Source organism: Pan troglodytes, chromosome 18 (assembly GCF_028858775.2).
Source record: "Pan troglodytes isolate AG18354 chromosome 18, NHGRI_mPanTro3-v2.0_pri, whole genome shotgun sequence".
NCBI lineage: Eukaryota > Metazoa > Chordata > Mammalia > Primates > Hominidae > Pan > Pan troglodytes.
Genome location: NC_072416.2, coordinates 49,467,297 through 49,487,272, shown reverse-complemented (window position 1 = coordinate 49,487,272; position 19,976 = coordinate 49,467,297). Strand labels below are relative to the sequence as shown.

The following is a 19,976-nucleotide window of genomic DNA, read 5'->3' as shown; positions in this document are numbered from 1 at the left end:
ACCAATGGGTCTTGACTCTTTATCCAATTTGCCAGTCTGTGTCTTTTAATTGGGGCAGTTAGGCCGTTTACATTTAAACTTAATATTGTTATGCGTGAATTTGATCTTGTCATTACAATGCTAGCTAGTTATTTTGCCCATTAGTTGATGCAGTTTCTTCAGAGTGTTGATAGTCTTTACAATTTGGTATGTTTTTGCAGTGGCTGATACTGGTTTTTCCTTTCCATATTTAGTGCTTCCTTCAGGAACTCTTGTAATGCAGGCCTGGTGTTGACAAAATCTTTCAGCATTTGCTTGTCTGTAAAGGATTTTATTTCTCCTTCACTTATGAAGCTTAGTTTGGCTGGATATGAAATTCTGGGTTGAAAAATCTTTCTTTAAGAATGTTGAATATTGGCCCCCACTCTCTTCTGGCTTGTTGAGTTTCTGCAGAGAGATCTGCTCTTAGTCTGATGGGCTTCTCTTTGTGGGTAACCTGCCCTTTCTCTCTGGCTAACTTCAACACTTTTTCCTTCATTTCAACCTTGGTGAATCTGATGATTATGTGTCTTGGGGTTGCTTTTCTTGAGGAGTATCTTTGTGGTGTTCTTCATATTTCCTGAATTTGAACATTGGCCTGTCTTGCTAGGTTGGGGAAGTTCTCCTGGATAATATCCTGAAGAGTGTCTTCCAACTTGGTTCCATTCTCCCCATCACTTTCAGGTACACCAATCAAATGTAGTTTTGGTCTTTTCACATAGTCCCATGTTTCCTGGAGGCCTTGTTCATTCCTTTTCATTCTTTTTGCTCTAATCTTGTCTTCATGATTTATCTCATTAAATTGATCTTCAATCTCTGATATCCTTTCTTCCACTTGATTGGTTTGGCTATTGATACTTGTGTATGCTTCACAAAGTTCTTGTGCTGTGTTTTTCAGCTCCTTCAGGTCATTTATGTTCTTCTCTAAACTGGTTATTCTAGTTAGCAATTCCTCTAACCTTTTTTCAAGGTTCTTAGCTTCCTTGCATTGGGTTAGAACACGCTCCTTTAGCTCGGAGGAGTTTGTTATTACCCACCTTCTGAAGCCTACTTCTGTTAATTCATCTAACTCATTCTCTATCTGGTTTTCTTCCCTCGCTGGCAAGGAGTTGTGGCCCTTTGGAGGAGAAGACGCATTCTGGTTTTTGGAATTTTCAGCTTTTTTGCACTGGTTTTTCCTCATCTTCGTGGATTTACCTACCTTTGGTCTTTGATGTTGGTGACCTTCGGATGGGGTTTCTGTGTGGGCATCCTTTTTGTTGATGTTGATGCTATTGCTTTCTGTTTGTTAGTTTTCCTTCTAACAGTCAGGCCTCTCTTCTGCAGGTCTGCTGGAGTGTGCTGGAAGTCCACTCCAGACTCTGTTTGCCTGGGTATCACCAGCAGAGGCTGCAGAACAGCAAAGATTGCTGCCTGTTCCTTCCTCTGGAAGCTTCGTCCCAGAGGGGCACCTGCCAGATGCCAGCTGGAGCTCTCCCGTGTGAGGTGTCTGTCGGCCCCTGCTGGGAGGTGTCTCCCAGTCAGGAGGCATGGAGGTCAGGGACCCACTTGAGGAGGCAGTCTGTCCCTTAGCAGAGCTCAGGCACTGTGCTAGGAGATCCACTGCTCTCTTCAGAGCTGGCTGGCAGGAACGTTTAAGTCTGCTGAAGCTGCACCCACAAGCTGCCCCTTCTCCCAGGTGTTCTGTCCCAGGGAGACAGGAGTTTTATCTATAAGCCCCTGACTGGGGCTACTGCCTTTTTTTCAGAGATGCCCTGCCCAGAGAGGAGGAATCTAGAGAGGCAGTCTGGCTACAGCAGCTTTGCCAAGCTGTGGTGGACTCCGTCCAGTCCAAACTTCCCAGAGGCTTCGTTTACACTGTGAGGGGAAACCCGCCTACTCAAGCCTAAGTAATGGCAGATGCCCTTCCCACACAAAGCTTGAGCATCCCAGGTCAACTTCAGACTGCTGTGCTGGCAGCAAGAATTTCCAGCCAGGGCCTTGCTGGGCTCTGTAGGGGTGGGATCCGCTGAGCTAGACCACTTGATTCCCTGGCTTCAGCCCCCTTTCCCAGGGAGTGAATGGTCCTGTCTCGCTGGCATTCCAGGCACCACTGGGGTATATAAAAAAAAAACTGCGGCTAGCTCGGTGTCTGCCCAAACGGCCACCCAGTTTTGTGCTTGAAACCCAGGGCCCTGGTGGTGTAGGTGAGGCAATGCCCCACCCTGCATCTGCTCTCTCTCCATAGGCTGCACCCACTGTCTATCCAGTCCCAGTGAGATGAGCCAGGTACCTCAGTTGGAGATGCAGATATTGCCCACCTTCTGCGTTGATCTCACTGGGAGCTGCAGACTAGAGCTGTTCCTATTCAGCCATCTTGCACGCAACTCCCAAATCTGTTTTTAAAAAGGGAAAAGAAGGCTGGGTGCAGTGGCTCACACTTGTAATCTCAGCACTTTGGGAGGCCAAGGTGGGAGGATCACCTGAGGTAAGGAGTTTGAGACAAGCCTGACCAACATGTAGAAACCCCATCTCTACTAAAAACACAAAATTAGCTGGGCATGGTGGCGCGTGCCTGTAATCCCAGTTACTCAGGAGGCTGAGGCAGGAGAATTACTTGCACCCCGGGAGGCGGAGGTTGCAGTGAGCCGAGATTGCCATTGCACTCCATCCTGGGCAACAAGACCAAAACTCCATCTCAGAAAAAAAAAAAAAAAGGAAAAAGACAAGCCGAGTTTAGCAAGAATCCTACTCATATGGAAGTCGTATTCATTGAGCACTTCCTACATGCAGAGTTCAATGTTATTTATTGTTCCTTAAAATAATGTCCAACGTTTCTCAACCATAATTGTCAATGGCATTTGATGGATGAATGATCTAATGAATATGCATTTGAAATATCTTTTTAACTTCCTATTTATGTTTGTACATAATTAACTCATGTGTTATTATCTAAATAATAGAAATATGAACTTCTACTTTAAAAAGGATACATATCCAGAAGATCTTGAAGATAAAGGTGTGAGTGTAGTATTTGATTTGAGAGGTGATCTCAGGAGACACCAGTAGAGGAGAGTGAATGAAAAGGCCAATCCTTGGGGCATAGATGAGGAGGTTTCCACTATAGACAAGCAGGAGTCAGTGTCCATATGGGAAAACATGTTTCAGAGTTGGCCTACCCAAGAAGTAGGGAAGCTGGGGTATGCACCAACTCCCATTCATGGGTGGCTGAGGGATGCTCCCATGGATGGTAACTGCCCAGCAATTCCAGTCTGCCCTGGACTCTGGCTCAGCTGCTCCCATTTCCAGAGGCATACTACCAGCAAGACATCTTTAGTAGGAATGGTAAGTGTCAAGGTCGTACGGATGAGGCATCTTCTGTACCTGCTACTGACAAGCATATCAAGTAATTTGCTGCTACTTTTTCTGGTATCTACATCAGAAATGCCTCTGTACTGTTGCTTAATCTATAATCCCAGCATAGGACACTATCATCTCTCTCTCTGTCAATTCACAGGCATCATAGCTAGTGTAGCCTACCACAGAGTAAATAACCCATTAATATGTTTTAAATAAACAAATAACGTATCACTCAAGGCCCAGTTCAAATCTCACTTCCTTCAAGAAATGCTCTCTAGGCCAGCATGGTGGTTCACACCTGTAATCTCAGCACTTTGGGAGGCCGAGGTGGGTAGATTGCTTGATCCCAAGAGTTTGAGACCAGCCTGGGCAACACAGCAAAACCCTGTCTCTGCAAAAAATACAAAAATTAACTGGGTTTGGTAGCACATGCCTGTAGTCCCAGCTACTCGGGAGGCTGATGTGGGAGGATCACCTGAGCCCGGGGAAGTCAAGGCTGCAGTGAGTGGTGTTGGTGCCACTGCATGCTAGCCTGGGCTACAGAGTGAGAACCTGTCTCAAAAAGAAAAAGAAATACTCTCTAATTTCCTCTTAGAAATACTTTCTAAGTTTCCCAGAACACTTTGCACTTCAATTACAGCCCTTTGCTCTTCATCTTTTCTTGTTGAGAATAATTTGCCTGCTCCTGGCCCTGCAGCTTATCAGCAATACAGGGAGAGTGAGAGTCAGCAGTTTTTAGCTATCATCTGTGACTAGGTGGGTGAGCCTAATTTTCAGGTGCAGTACTAGGGAGCTTCTTGCTCCTGATTCATGCTTCTAAGCCATGCTATTCCAGTTCAACTTTCACAGCAATGAAGCCAATCTTGATTTGTGTGACTTCTCTGCTTTTGTCAATTGGTTCTGAACTCAGGCAGGAAAGAGGGTTCTTATTTATTGTGTCCCTCTCAAATTCCTACCCATACAATGCAGAGACTTCAAGCTTCCAAAACAGTATTGGAAGGAACACTTCCACAATCCAAGGCATTTAGGATTCTCATGGATAATAACCCCTGCTGAAGGTGACCTCATGATGAAAATGCCTACAAACTGATGAAGAAACAAACCACCATGAGGGAGAGTCAGCATGTGCCACAATGAGAGAATGCACTGCCCTGATCCCAGAGAGAACACAAAAATCTGTATATGACACACGTGCTCTTTCAAATATAATCCCAGTCCACTCTCTGCAGGGTAGAAAGAGCGATATTATCAAAAAACACAAATCAGATCCCTCCCACATCCCAACCCTACTTAATCTTCTGTGATGGCTTCCAATTGTGCTTAGAATAAACATAAGCTTCCTAGGTTATCCTGCAGGTGTGGGCCCTACCAACCTTACCAGGTGGATTCAAAAACACCTGCCCACTCCATATCCTCACAGCAAGTTTTTCAGATTATAGAACACATCATTCCTTGCGCACATTTGTTCTTCAGCCCAGAACTCCTTCCTGGTTCCTCTTTAGGTATCTAATTCCCTTATACTTATATTCTCTAGAATTCACCTCAATCATTAATTTCTCACAGACGACTCCTCTGACCATCCTGCTGAGGTCAAATCTTTTTATTTGTTTGTTTGTCAGATCTTATTACATGCATAGCACCAAGTTCCTTTTCTTCCCCATATTTATCAGAGTTGTGTTTCTACCATTGTGTGGGTAATTTCATCAAGGTTGTTCAGCGGAATGTTAGCTCTTTTAAGTCAAAGTCTGTTCTTTGGCCAGGCATGGTGGCTCATGCCTGTAATCCCACCACTTTGGGAGGCCGAGGCAGGCAGATCATGAGGTCAGTAGTTCAAGACCAGCTTGGTCAATATGGTGAAACCCTGTCTCTACCAAAAATCCAAAAAAAATTAGCCAGACGTGGTGTCATGTGCCTGTAGTCTCAGCTACTCGGAAGTCTGAGGCAGGAGAATCTCTTGAACCTGGGAGACGGAGGTTGCAGTGAGCCGAGATTGCGCCACTGCACTCCAGCCTGGATGACAGAGCAAGACTCTGTCTCAAAAAAAAAAAAAAGTCTGTTCTTTGCATCCTCTGTACCTAATATTGTGCACAGCATCATGAAGATGCCCTTAAATGTCTCTTGTATGAATGAGTAAGTAGATGTATCTTGAATGAATGAGTGTGGCAGACCCATTTATCAGCTGCTGTGAGTGTGGCCTGATCATGGCTCACAGCTGCACCCCTTCCTTGGAGAATTGCCTTTGGCTGATAAAGGTCACCTCAATGGAAGAATAAAATGCCCTAGAGCAGTCTGTAGCTAATGACTGTTGATATGAGTACAAAAAGGTGGTTTCCCACAATGAGACACCACTTCCCACCCTCTAGGATGGCTACAATCAAAAAGATAGATAATGACAAGCGTAGAGGATGTGGAGAAATTGGAACCCACATTCATTACTGGCAGGAAGGTAAAATGCACGGCCACTGTGGAAAACAGTTTGGTAGTTTCTCAAAAAGTTAGATGTAGAATTATCATATCATTCAGCAATTCCACTCCTATGTACATACCCAAGGGAACTGAAAGAAGTATTTAAACAAAAACCTTGTACACAAATATTTATAGAAGAACTATTCAGGAGTGCCAAAATGTGGAAACCACTCAAATGTCCATCAACTAATGAATAGATAAACAAAATGTGCCTGGGCACTGTGGCTCACACCTATAATCCTCACACTTTGGGAGGCTGAGGAAGGCAGATCACTTGAGGTCAGGAGTTCAAGATCAGCCTGGTCAACATGGTGAAACCCTATCTCTACTAAAAATACAAAAATAGCCGGGTGTGGTGGTGCACACCTGTAATTCCAGCTACTCAGGAGGCTGAGGCATGAGAATCACTTGAACCCAGGAGGTGGAAGCTGCAGTGAGCTGAGATCACACCACTGCACTCCAGCCTGGGAGATAGAGTGAGACTCTGTCTCAAAAAAAAAAAAAAAAGTGGTATATGCATGCAATGAAATACTATTCAGTCTTAAAAAGAAATGAGTACATATGCAAATCCATAGGGACAGAAAGCAGATGAGTGGTTGCCAGGGGCTGAGGGGAGGAGAGAATGGGAGTGAAAACTAATGGATACAGGGTTTCCTTTTAGGGTGAAGAAAAAGTACCGAAATTAGATAGTGGTGCTGGTTGCACAACATTGTGAATGTACCTAATACTAGTCAATCGTACACTTTAAAATTGTTAAAATGGTATTTTATCTTATGTATATTTTATCACAATTTGTATTGCTTTTTTAAAAGTTTTTGTTTTAGATTCAGGGAGCACCTGTGCAAGTTTGTTACATGGGTATGTTGTGCGTTGCTGAGGTTTGGGTTTCTAATGATCCTGTTGCCCAAGCAGCAAACCTAGTTCCAGATGGGTAGTTTTTAACCCTTTTTCCCCACTTCCCCTTCCCCCTTTTCAAATCCCTAGTATCAGCCAGGCGCGGTGGCTCATGCCTGTAATCCCAGCCCTTTGGGAGGCTGAGGTGGTGGATCACGAGGTCAGGAGATCGAGACCATCCTGGCTAACATGGCGAAACCCTGTCTCTACTAAAAATACAAAAAATTAGCCAGGCGTGGTGGCACACGCCTGTAGTCCCAGCTACTTGGGAGGCTGAGGCAGGAGAATCACTTGAACCCAGGAGGTGGAGGTTGCAGTGAGCCAAGATTGTGCCACTGCCCTCCAGCCTGGGCAACAGAGCCAGACTCCACCTCAAAAAAAAAAAAAGAAAAAAGAAAAGAATCCCTTGTATCTGTTGTCCTAACTTGGTGTCCATTTGTACCCACTGTTTAGCCCCTACTTACAAGTGCAAACATGTGGTATTTGGTTTTCTGTTTCTGCATTAATTTGCTTAGGATAACAGCCTCTAGCTGCGTCCATGTTGCTGCAAAGAATGTTATTTCACTCCTTTTTATGGCTGCATAGTATTCCATGGTGTATATGTGTCACATTTTCTTTATCCAATCCACCATTGATGAGCACCTAGGTTGATTCCATTTGTTTGCTATTATGTGACAACTTTTAGAAAGGGCTGGCACTTTGCTGCCACAATGCAAGGATGCCTGTGTTGGGACACATGCTCCAGCATCCCACACTGATCAGGCCAAATTTAGACCTTACCTGGCACATCCTTGCTCAGCTCTTGCCTCCCCCCTATCTGGCGTTCTTCTATCCCTCTCAGGTTTCTCCTAAGAGCAGTCCCTCCCTCAATTAAAAAAGGACTTTTTAATTCTTCTCTCAGGCTCCGCTTTTATGGAACGTGACCCAAAACCGTAAGTGAACCAGTGGATAAAATAAATGTGCAAATAATTTTTTTATTTTTTATTTCTTTATTTTTCTTTATTTAGTTTAGAAATGGGGTCCCACTGTGTCACCCAGGTTGGTGTGCATTGGCATAATCATAGGTCACTGCAGCTTCCAACCTCTCACCTCAAGCAAACTTCTTGCATCAGCCTCCCAGTAGGTAGGACTACAGGCATGAACCAACTCACCTGGATGATTTTTTTTTTAAGTTTTATAGAGATAGGGTCTTGCTATGTTGCCCAGGCTGATCTTGAACTTCTTGGTCTCAAGCAGTCGTCCCACTTCAGTTTCCAAAATGCTGGGATTACAGGCACCAGCCACTGCATCCAGCCTACATAATTTTTGTAAATGCTCAAACCCTCTAAGCTTGGAGCTGGGATTCAAACCCAGATGAGGTTGACTCCAAAGTCCACTCTCCAACTACTAGGGTGCCTTCCCTAACGAGTTCACTGAGGAAAATACGGCGTTGTGTGGACAAGACTGCGGAGTTGATGATGTTCCTTTAGGGTCCACAGTTCTGCCCCTTTTCCTGCAGATATTCTTTGAATATCTGCACCTCAGACTAAATGGAAAGCCTATCTCAGTGGCTTTTTTCTCTGCAACCTCAAGCCCTGTATAACAATTATAACATACAAACACACACACACACACACACACACACACACACACACAAAATGAAAACAGCCCATCCCCCAGCCATTCCATGTAACAGAGAAGTTACTGTATCTAGAAACCCAGCTGTCCAAACTGAGATCGCCAGTCTCCAAGCATATAGAAAGATTGGATTAACTCATTTGTCCTTGTGAAGACATTAATATTGTTCCATCACTGAGCAGCTGAAACCCCTGATAAATCTCTATTTAAAGGCAAATTTGTAAATGCCTAAGTGTAGTCATAATAATAGTGTTGTAATTCTTATTGAACATGCTCAGAGCGGTGGATTATTTATAGCATCGTGTTCAACGTCAAATACTTCAGAACACAAATTATAAACTCTTAGAGTTTGGGGGAAGTTTATAGAAAAGGAGACAATAGAAGTAAAATCTAATTTGGGGGAATAATGGTGAGAAATTACTCAACCAAATTAGAAATCAGTTTTACTCACTTCATGGATGGTGTCCAGACTGACAAAGGAGAAGGAAGATGGATGGTTTTCCAGTAAATGCCGCTAGCAGACAGAAACAATCTAGTATGTTCCAATTCCTCATTCCTCTACATGGCTAGATGTGAGTGAGAAGGCATCTTTGTTGGCTATTACGATGTAACAAAGAGCCATAAAGTCTCAATGGCACTTAATAATAAGCTTTATTTCTCATTCATCCATCTGTAGTTTGATTGGAGTTGAGCTGATCTTGTCTGAACCTAGCTGGGCCTGGTCCGGGGCGGCAAATTAGATTCAGGTATGTTCTTCATTTCTCTACTCTCCCGAAGCTGGCAGGTACCTGAGACACACTCTTCTCATGGTGGTGGCAGGAGTTAAGACCACAAGCCAAACATACTGACACATGTCAAACTTCTATGCTTGTCATATCTACCAATGTTCCATTGGCCAAAGTAAATCCCATGGCCAAACTCAAAGTAAGAAGCAGGTAAGGGTACTCTTTCCACTATAAGGACAAAATAAGGCTGTAGTTACACTAATCTACTATGGAATGTATCAGTCCCTTAAGTTGCCATAACAAAATAACATAAACTAGTTGGTTTATAAATTACAGAAATTTATTTCTCACAGTTGTGGAGGCTGGGAAGTCCAAGAGCAAAGCAGATTTGGTGTCAGGTAAGGGCCCACTTCCTGGCTTAAAGACAGTGCCATCTGGTGACATCTTCACATAGTGGAAGTAACGGGAGATCCCTGTCAGGTCTCTTTTGTAAGAGCATAAATTCTATTTATGAAGGTGCCACCTTCATGACCTAATTACCTCCCAAAGGCAACACCTCTGAATATCATCACTTTGAGGGTAAGGATTTAACATATTAATAATGGGGGGACACAAACATTCAAATCATAGCATGGAGGAATGAGGACATACAGAAATAACTAAGTCTATTGTGAGAGCCAATACTACCCAAATAGTGCTATAGTGCTTTTTTTTTCTTTAGACCCAGATAATAGAAAAAACATTATTAGCAAGAGTTTTTGTTTGCTTAATTCTGATAATAATAGCAATCTCTCTTTGGGGAACTACCCGTCCCCTTTCTATATATAATTCAGTTGGGGCTGATCTTCTCCGGCCTCTAGGAAACAACAAGAAATGGGAGACTGGCCAATCAGAGGAACTCATCCTCTTGGCCATATGGTTTCATTCAGGGATGAGCATGTGACTTATGATGAGGCAATAGAAGCCAAGCTTGGGACTTTGGATAAAGCTGCCTGAAAAGCTCTTTCTGAATATGCACAGCATGTTAAAGTTGGAAAATAAAATTTAGTAACTGTCTTGGTTCATTTTGTGTTGTTAGAATACCCAAGGCTGAGTAATTTATAAAGAAAAAAGGTTTATTTTTGGATCATGATTTTGATCCAAAAAAGAAAGTTAAAGATTGGGAATCTGCTTCTGGCGAGGGCCTCAGGGCCCATTTTTCAAGCCTTTCCAACCTCTTTCCCTACATGCACATCACTTTCTGAGAAAAGTTTCATATGGCACTATCAGTCTGGGTTTTTCTCTAACTTCTCAGTCATGAAGTGACTTCATGCTTACTGTTTTACCTCTTGAACTCAGAAAATCATTTTAGAAACATCACTATTGTCATAGCAACATTAGTTAAATTAAAATGTTATAAAGTTTTAAAGCATTATCAGTTTAGATGGAAGCCAGAGATATTTCTTAAAAATGCTCTAAGAACCAAACAAAAAGGAGATTCCAGAAAGTAAATTAAATGCATAAGTGTTAACATTGTTTGTGCCCGAAAACCAAATGTTGGATGCCAGATAATAAGAAAAATGGATAGTTATAATATAAAAGGTTGATAAAAAAGATTGGGTATTTCTATAATCTACTTTCCTGACTCTCCAATTAATAGTAAATTTATTATGGTTTTCTTCATGATGATTTGGAATGCCAAGTTTTCAGTCTTAAAACCTCAGGGCAGATAAACATTTTAGGTGATTAAAAACCACACACACACACATTTAGGAAATGATGTTCTGAGAGGCCTGCAGAAAGAAATTCACACCATTCTTTACAATTTCATTACAGAAGATGAATAAATGTCTGTCAGATTAGCTTTGCTCAATCTCATAAATGGTGGGAATGCAAAAACAAATGCAAATAGCAAAGCACAATTTGTTTTCCTTCAGTCAAGTGATTGGAAGGATTCCGGTTTCTGCTATATATAATGCAAGGTCCCATCAGAAATCTCAGCTCTGGATCCAGCTAGCATAATATTCATTCCTAAGGCAACTATATGTGTGTAGGGAAGCGGTGGGAGGAGGAAAGAGAGAAGAGCTGCGATAAGGACTCTATGCTTGCCTCTGGAATTTCCTAATTCTGTGCCTTCATGAAGTGATCTTGAAAGCCCCATATCCAAAAATCACGATTCTAGAAGTGTTTGATCTGCATTCCAGGAACCAAGCTCATTACCCAAATACAGGTGGTTTAAGTTAATATAAGCATGATTACCATTGTTAATTGTCTTATTTATTATATCAGCAGTATTGCTATGTAATAACCCCATGCCTCAGTGGCCTAAAACAGCCACAAATGCCTGGGAGTCCGCTGATCTAGACTAATGGGTTGTAGGCGGCTCTGCACCACAAGTCTCTCATCCTCTCCTGAGAGCAAAGGCATGCCCTTCTCATGGCATTAGTAGAAGTGAAAGGGATCAAGCAGAAACAATGGGGCCTCTTGAGATCTGGGCTTCAACCTGGCACATCATCACTTCTGTCTCATGCTACTGATCAAAGTAAGTCACGTGGCCAAGCCAAGAGCCAAGGGTTGCAAAATATACCTCTCCCCTTTTGTGGAGGAACCTCAAAGTCACACAGCAAAGGGCATGTAGAGAGGATAAAGTGAAGAATTGGAGCTATTAATTCAATCTATTACTTTATTTTTAAAATATTTATTCATATATCCATTTATTCATTCTTTTTTTATTCATTCTTTCAATAAATATTTACTGAGCAGAAAATGTAACACATGAGCCAGGTGTGGTGGCATGCACCTGTACTCCCAGCTACTCTGGAGGCTGAGGCAGAAGGATCACTTGAGCCCAAGAGTTCAAGTTCAGCCTGGGTAACATAGCAAGACCGAACCTCTAAACTTGCATTTTCATATAATAATAAATAGGTAAACAAACAACTGAAACAATAGAATGCCATCATAAGTTCTCTGAAGGAAATAAAGAACACTGATTAAAAAAATGTAATAATGGAAGAGATGAGGTGGCTAATTCAGAAAGTGTGGTAAGAGAAGCACACACTCCCTATTCCATTTATCTGCTACCTGATTCACGTACGTAGTGAAGTCATGAAAACCCAACCTTTAGTGCCTGCTGTACACCACTCTATTTGATGCCAGTCCTGAAATATGTTGATTAACCCAGGAGAATTAAAAATATTAAAAGCCCTCATAGTTACCTGATGTCTTACATTTACAATATGTTTTTTCAACTATTGCATCGTTTGAGTTTCATGGTGTTTCTTGTCGATAGTCTGGGTAGGAATTAGATAGCAAAGCATGGGTAATAGAGGATGCTGTGAGGCATAGGAAGAAGGATGGTCCCAAGAGGACTAAAGTTTACTCTCCAGGAGAAAAAGAAAATAATGAGAATCACGTAATGGATGAGAGGTAGAGAAGATTTTGTAGGTTGGCAAGAGATATGAAAGCTAATGATCAAACATGTGGTTGTTGACATCTAAATACCCCTCCCACACAAAGCATCATGGGGCACAAGGCAGTGTGAAGAAAGGATGGAAGGAAGATTTGCTGGCTTCACATATTAGCCCTTAGTTATTTTCAAGTTTTATCTTTTCGCAGAATTACCATTCAATCCAGCAATCCCATTAGTAGATACACATCCAAAGGAAAAGAAATCATTCTACCAAAAAGACATATGCACTTGTATGTTCACCACAGCACTATTCACAATAGCAAAGACATGGAATAAACCTAGGTGCTCATCAACAGTGAACTGGATAAAGAAAATGTGTTACATATACACCATGAAATTCTACACAGCCATAAAAATGGAATAGAATCATGTCTTTTGCAGCATCACAGATGCAACTAGAGGCCATTATCCTAAGCAAATTAATGCAGAAGCAGAAAACCAAATACCCCATATTCTCACTTACAAGTGGAAGCTAAACACTGAGTAGACATGGACATAAAGAGGAGCACAATAGACACCAGGGGCTACTGAAGAGGGAGAGTGGGAGGAGGGCAAGGGCTAAAAAGTGGCCCATCAAGTACTATGCTCACTACCTGGGTGACAGGATCATTGTGTACCAAACCTCAGCAACATGGAATGTACTCCCTTGAACCTAAAATAAAAGTTGAAAAAATAAATAAATAAATAAAAATAAATGAGTCAAACATGAAGAATAATTTATGTTTTCCTTAAATCATAATATAGTCACATCATTTTACCTTTTTTTCAGTAAGAGTCAGTAAAATGCATACAAAAGAAAGATGACTACCTGGTCTAAAAGAGATGAAATTCTTGAGTGAAAAGCACAAGGAACAAAACAACATTGATAGGCATATATAGTTTGGGGTTTTCGTTTTTTGTTTTTTGTTTTTGAGATGGAGTCTCGCTCTGTTGTCCAGGTTGGAGTGCAGTGGCCTGATCTTGGCTCACTGCAAGCTCTGCCTCCCGGGTTCACGCCATTCTCCCACCTCAGGCTCCCAAATAGCTGAGACTACAGGTGCCCACTACCACGCCCAGCTAATTTTGTTTTTGTAACTGTGTTAGCCAGGATGGTCTCAATCTCCTGACCTCGTGAACCGCCCGCCTTGGCCTCCCAAAGTGCTGAGATTACAGGCCTGAGCCGTCACACCTGCCCGGTTTTTTTTTTTTTTTTTCCTTTTTACGATTAGGAAACAGTGACTGAGTGCAGTGAGAGGATGGGTGAAAAGTCTCTGGTGTCTGAGCATTATAGGCTCCATGCCTCTTCCCTGTGGTTGGCCTCTTATTCCACCAGAGATGTGAATTGTGGAATCGAGGCAATTTATGTTTGGGGTGGAACGTCTATTTGTTTTAAAATCAGAAGTGGCAGGAGTGTTGTGGGTTTCCCCCCACCCTGGGAATTTTGTGTGTGGCTTTATTATTTTATTGTTAACATGTTCAAATTACAGTTCCCCTTTCTTCTTTGCTCCCTAAGAAGTATAGGCAGAATTCAACTGATATTGACTTTTACTAAGACAAATTCTAGATTTATTGACCTGAGAAATAAATATTAATAGAGGTTAAATTGGGGTCAATTTTTTACTCCAAGAGATGATAAATCTTGATATATTTCTCATGGTTCGTTGGTCAATATGTTCTCTGTGCTGCCCATGAACTCACCATCATCAGATTCTCCGGAGAAAAAGGCTGGCTCGCAAGAGGATGCCAGAAGAGTGACATCTCCCTCATCAGCGCTTTGCCTCTTAAGGTACTTAGGACACACAATTACATTTAATCCTAGCTTTTTATTTATCAGGCTTTGACCACAGCCCAGGTCAAATCATGTGTCTAAGAAAATAATGACACCACACACATAACACAAACACACACACAAATCTCTCTCTCTCACACACACACACACACACACACACACATTTCATCCTCTCCAGGCCACCCATTGTAGTAAGAGAAAGGTATAGAGCCTGGTTAGTGCATCGTATGATTTTATTTAAGGAAGGAATTTCTGCTTGCTCATCCACTAAAACTCTGAGGACGAGATTTTCTCCCTTAGCCTATCCACCTATTTTTGATTTACTATTAAAAGAATGGTGATGGATAATTCATTTGACAAATACTGACTTCCGAGTAATTACTCCTACCTCACACTTATATAGGCCATGCATTTTAAAACCTTTTTATATATATAACTCATTCACTACTCACAACCACCCTAGGCACAATTATTTTGCTTCCTCATCCCATGGATATGGGATGAGGAAACTGAGACACAAAGAAATTAGGAAATTTGTCCCAGGTAACACAGCCAAGATCTATCTGAACTCTGGTAGTCGGGTTGCGAGTATATAATTGTCAGAACCTCTTCCCACAGCACATCTCACAATGCTTGGTACTGAGAGTACCTCAATGAGGGAGACATTCGTGTGCTTATATATGTGCTTGTATGCATTGAGAAATGATGGGAAGAATATAGATATCTCAAAATTGACAGCTGTTACATCTAGCCGGTAGGAACTCAGGTTTTTGTTCCTTTTGCTTTGTCCTTGTTTCCTACACTTCCCTCAGTTTTCTTTGTAAGGTAATATGGATAGTCCAAGAAATCTGCAAATAAGTACAAATTAGTAAGGAGAGAAAACGCATTATAGTGCATTACAATTTTTTAAAGTGTACAGTTTAATAAACTTTAACATATATTTGCACATGTGACACATGTGGACCATATCCATTGCCCCCAAACATTTCCTCGTGCCTTGTTGTAATCCCTCCCTCTTGCCTCTATAAGGGTTGGTTTGCATTTTTTAGAATGGTGTATACATGGGATCATACAGTGTGCATTTGTAATCTGGCTTCTTTCACTCCATTATGCTACTTTTGATCCATCGAAGTTACTGTGTGTATCAAAGTTCATTTCTTTCTATTGCCAAGTAGTACTCTACTGTATGGATTACAATTTAAATTGCCATTCAGAGATTAAGTTTGAGAGTCAGAAATGAGCTAGGGGATGTTCAAGGGACTGCAAGAAAGGATGCTTCCTTTAGAAGAAATCTAAAGCCAATGAAGAAATAATTAGAGGACACAGTTCCATTATCAATTAGTAACATCTCTGAATAGGTGAGGAATTGATCCAGCTGCCAATAATAGAAAACCTGACCCAACAGCAGCTTAAACAGAAGTTAGTCTGTCTAGCTATCTTTCCACTGATTTATGTTTTTCCATACCAAGAGATCCAGGGAGAAGTGAGAGCTTGTGTTGGTTCAGAGCCTCAGAAATACGGCCAACATTGCTCTGAGGAACTAGCTCCTATCAGTCTGCAGCTCTGTCCTGGGCACATCAGGATTAGTCTCATGCTTTGTCATTGCACGCATCACAGGTTGGCTGCGTCGGCTCCCATCATATGCCATCAACAATGTCAACACTTGGTATGTCAGGGTTATTTTTTAGTTTTAGCCATTCTGGTGGCCATGTGGTGATATCTTATTGTGGTTTTTGTTTTCTTGTTTTGTTTTGTTTTGTTTTTTTGAGATGGAGTCTCGCTCTGTTGCCCAGGCTAGAGTGCAGTGGTGCAATTTTGGCTCACTGCAAACTCTGCCTCCCAGGTTCAAGTGATTCTTATGCCTCAGCCTCCCGAGTAGCTGGGATATCAGGCCCCCACCACCATACACGGATAATTTTTGTATTGTTAGTAGAGACAGGGTTTCGCTATGTTGGCCAGACTCCTTTCGAACTCCTGACCTCGTGATCCACCTGCCTCAGCCTCCCAAAGTGCTGGGATTACAGGCATGAGCCACCGTGCCCAGCCCTTATCATGGTTTTAATTTGAATATATCTGTTGTCCAATATGATTATTGGTTATTTTATATCTACCTTTCTGAATGCTTGTCCCATCAAACATTCACAAATGAGAATTCAGGTCTTTTGCCCATTTTATGTTTTGTTTGGATATTTTTGCTTATTCACATGTGGGAATTATTTATTTATTCTGGATACAAATCCTCTATTGAATGTAACTTTACTCTCTTCCATGTACACTACACAAACAAAAAGTATACAAAAATTAATATGTATTTATAAATGTGTGATTGTGCACTTATTCAAGTATATTGCCTCATTTCATTTAGGATCTCGCAAACAATCTGCATATTGAATAAAATTCTGACTCTTTTTCAGTTACCATATGCATAAAATAATATAGGGACTACTTTTTATTGTCAATACTCATCATTTGTGATACACTTAAGAGAAATTAAACTAAGCTATAAAGTTTTTACTTTATTATAAAATAAAATTTGTGTCCTTTATCATGAAAAGATAAAAAGTAATGTGGGATTTGCCCTAGCCTTTATTTGGAATGATGCCTAAGTCCAAGGACAACTCACTCATGAGAGGAAGATGATAGTTTAGTAACTGGAACTTCTATTATGTTAATGCCAATGTTCTGTGATTAAAATCAGGGACAATTTAAATAAGAGGTTGAGATTTCTTTTTCCACCTCCAACAATTTAAGGCTTTGAAGTTAAGTATAGTTAAACAAAAGATCTATGTGTAGCGGCTTTACCATTTAACCATACATGATAAATATTAATGGAGATACGTCCATGCTAATGCGGATTGTATCTCTTTGTTAACTTCAAACCTACTTGTCTTCTGAAGAGGCACATTGGCACGTTGCATGTATATACTCTGTGGTCAGTTCTCGCCACCAGTCTGTGGATTGTAAATGCAATGCATGAGAGATGCCTTATAAAATAAAAACAATACTACTTTATTTCTTGCCCTCTGAGTCACTGAAGGAAGCAGAGTGTGTTTTGACGCAGTTTTAATATGTACGTTTTTTTAATTAAAAGAGGATTATTTGTTTACAGTGTATATGTGGATTCTCAGTTAAATAAAATATTAATTGATAGCTATTTACTGAGCATCTACCATATGTTCAGAATTGTGCTGAACAGAATGAAAGACATAGAAAAGTATATTGAAGGAAAGAGATGGCATTAATGTTTTGGAACAATAGGAGAACAAATTGGTATGATTTGTGATAGACTCTAAGTATGATAGAAGTTCAACAAAGAGAAAATCCCAGTGTAGTGAAGCAACAGGGAAAGGTGGGACTTAACTTGGTCTTAAATCTGAGACAGAATTGGGATGAAAGACTGGAAAAAAAAAAAAAAACATGAGCAAAGACCCCCAAATTCAGTAGCTTAAAGGAGACCGAAGATTATGCTCTTGCATAAAAGTCCTCAGGAGAATGGATCTCTATATCATGGGTAGCTCTGCTCCATGTGGTCATTCAGGGGCCCAGGTTTCTTCCATTTCTTGCTCCACAATACCATAGGGCAAAGGTTCTTCAACTGTGGTCCTCGGGAACTTGTTAGAAATTAGCTAGAAACTGACTAGTAAGTCTGTGGGCTCTGGGGCTGAGATCCCAGAACACACTCTCCTTAAGCTGAAGGGTGAAAAGAAGAAAACTGACATTTTCTAAGGGGCTATAAGATGCAGCAGAAAAGGAATGACTTTGAAAACATGTGTTTACATTTCAATTCTGCCATTATGCTGTCCATCAGACCCCATTGATTTAATTTTCTTATTTGTCAAATTACTATTCTCCCTGATATTTCAATTTATGTTTTATTTTAAGTAAAGTAAGTGGTACAAGGTTAAACACATAATAAGAGCCAAACAAAAGGTAGTTATTCTCATTGAACACCCCCTAAGGGCCAGGCACTTTGCTAGATGTCTTACATATGATTTCCTCAGAAATATTAGCAATGATACATGATTATGATATTTTCACATCAACTTTACAAATAATAAAACCAAAGCTTAGTGAATAAGTAACTTGTCCAATATTGTAGTATAAGTAGCAGGAAGAAAACCCAGATTGATCGTGCCACAAATTGTGTGATTTTCCGTTAGGTTTTCACTTTAGTCTTAACGTTTTGGAGTTAATGCCTCTGAGTCATGCAAACTACTGGGCCTTTTGATGGTGACTCAGCAAAGCAACTAAACTCATACCTCAAGGATATTTTCAAGGGACTTATGGCTCTAGATTCAACATCCCAATTCCTTTACTTCCAGCAGAAGTTTCTGGTGATGCCATCTCTCTCTGTTTTCCAAAGAGAGCTAACCATATAAGCCACAGAATTTCTCAGGAGGCTTTCACCTCCAAATCCCATGAACTTACCAAATTTCACTGGTCTTTGACCTCTTGAAAATAAATTCAAGTGAAACTCTTGAGTTCCCAAATATTTATTAAGTTCAGATCTATACCTAGTGCTAAGCCAAAGGAAAGCAATTTACATTCCAGTAGCTTTACACTAAATTCTAAATAATCTCACAGTGAAGTGATGCCATTTTTACAATCATCAGCTTTACTCACAGGGAGACCAGAAAACACATACAAATACAAACTTACACATATTGTTGAGAAACTCATGAAAGTCTCCATATTAACATGTGCTATTTTTATTTTAATCCCAGTGTTCCTTGGTGTATTGGATAATATTCCATAGTCACAGCTTAATATGGGGTGTTGCTCCTCTTTTACAAGGTGTTAGCAGTGATTATACCATGAAAGCTCCCTTGATACAATCCCAGTCCATGTCTTCACCCATTTATGGCAATCAGTAGTTTTTAGGAGAAAACTACTAATCATCTAAGCCTGAGAAAAGTTGGCTGAGACTGGGGAAGGATTCACTGGGTAACCTTTTGATTATTTTATGACATCTCTTGCATTAATTTCGTATTTAAAAAGCCCAAATAATCATACATATCAATGTCTAAGGGTTCCTAAAAGTGAGAAACTTTTTCATGACCACTGACACACACACAAACAGTTGAGTTACACACCAGAACACTAATTTGAACCGTAATAATGTCATACATTTGTTCATGTATTTAACATATATTTATTATCTGCCTACTGACAGCCAGACACTATCTTGATACTACAGACACAGCAGAAAATGGAAAATAAAACAGACGTTGTCATTACCTTCATGGAGACAGCATACTAGTGGGGGGACAGATATTAATCAAATAATCCCCCAAACAGAGCTGTAACAATGACGCATGCTGCTACAGGAAGGTTCACGATGCCAGGAGAGCCTAGAGATAGAGCAATACGGCTCAGTCTCGAAGTCAGGGAAAACTTTGAGGAAATGGCCTTGGAGCTGACATCTGCAAAAGGAGTAAACTCGGGGAAGAGGGAGGGAAAGACATTCTACACAGAAAGGTTATAACTGCAAAGGCTGTTTTTTAAAAATTCCCAAAACCTTGGAAGTAAGGCAAAAGGATAGATGCTTGTCTTTTCAAAGTCACAATGGAGTGCTGGTTAAAAGGCTCATCTGAGGATTATTTAATTCTCCAGCTCAGGGCCAGCAAATTTTTTATGTAAAGGCCCAGAGAGTAAATATTTCAAACTTTATTTTAAAACAGAGCCATATGTATTTCTGTGA

At 40.8% G+C, this 19,976-nt stretch overlaps 1 long non-coding RNA gene across 2 annotated transcripts in view; it reads left to right on the top strand.

The window, feature by feature from the left end:
• The window catches only part of LOC134808815 (uncharacterized), a 137,436-nt gene that overhangs the window by 6,139 nt on the left and 111,321 nt on the right, over positions 1-19,976 (top strand). The window lies entirely within an intron of this gene.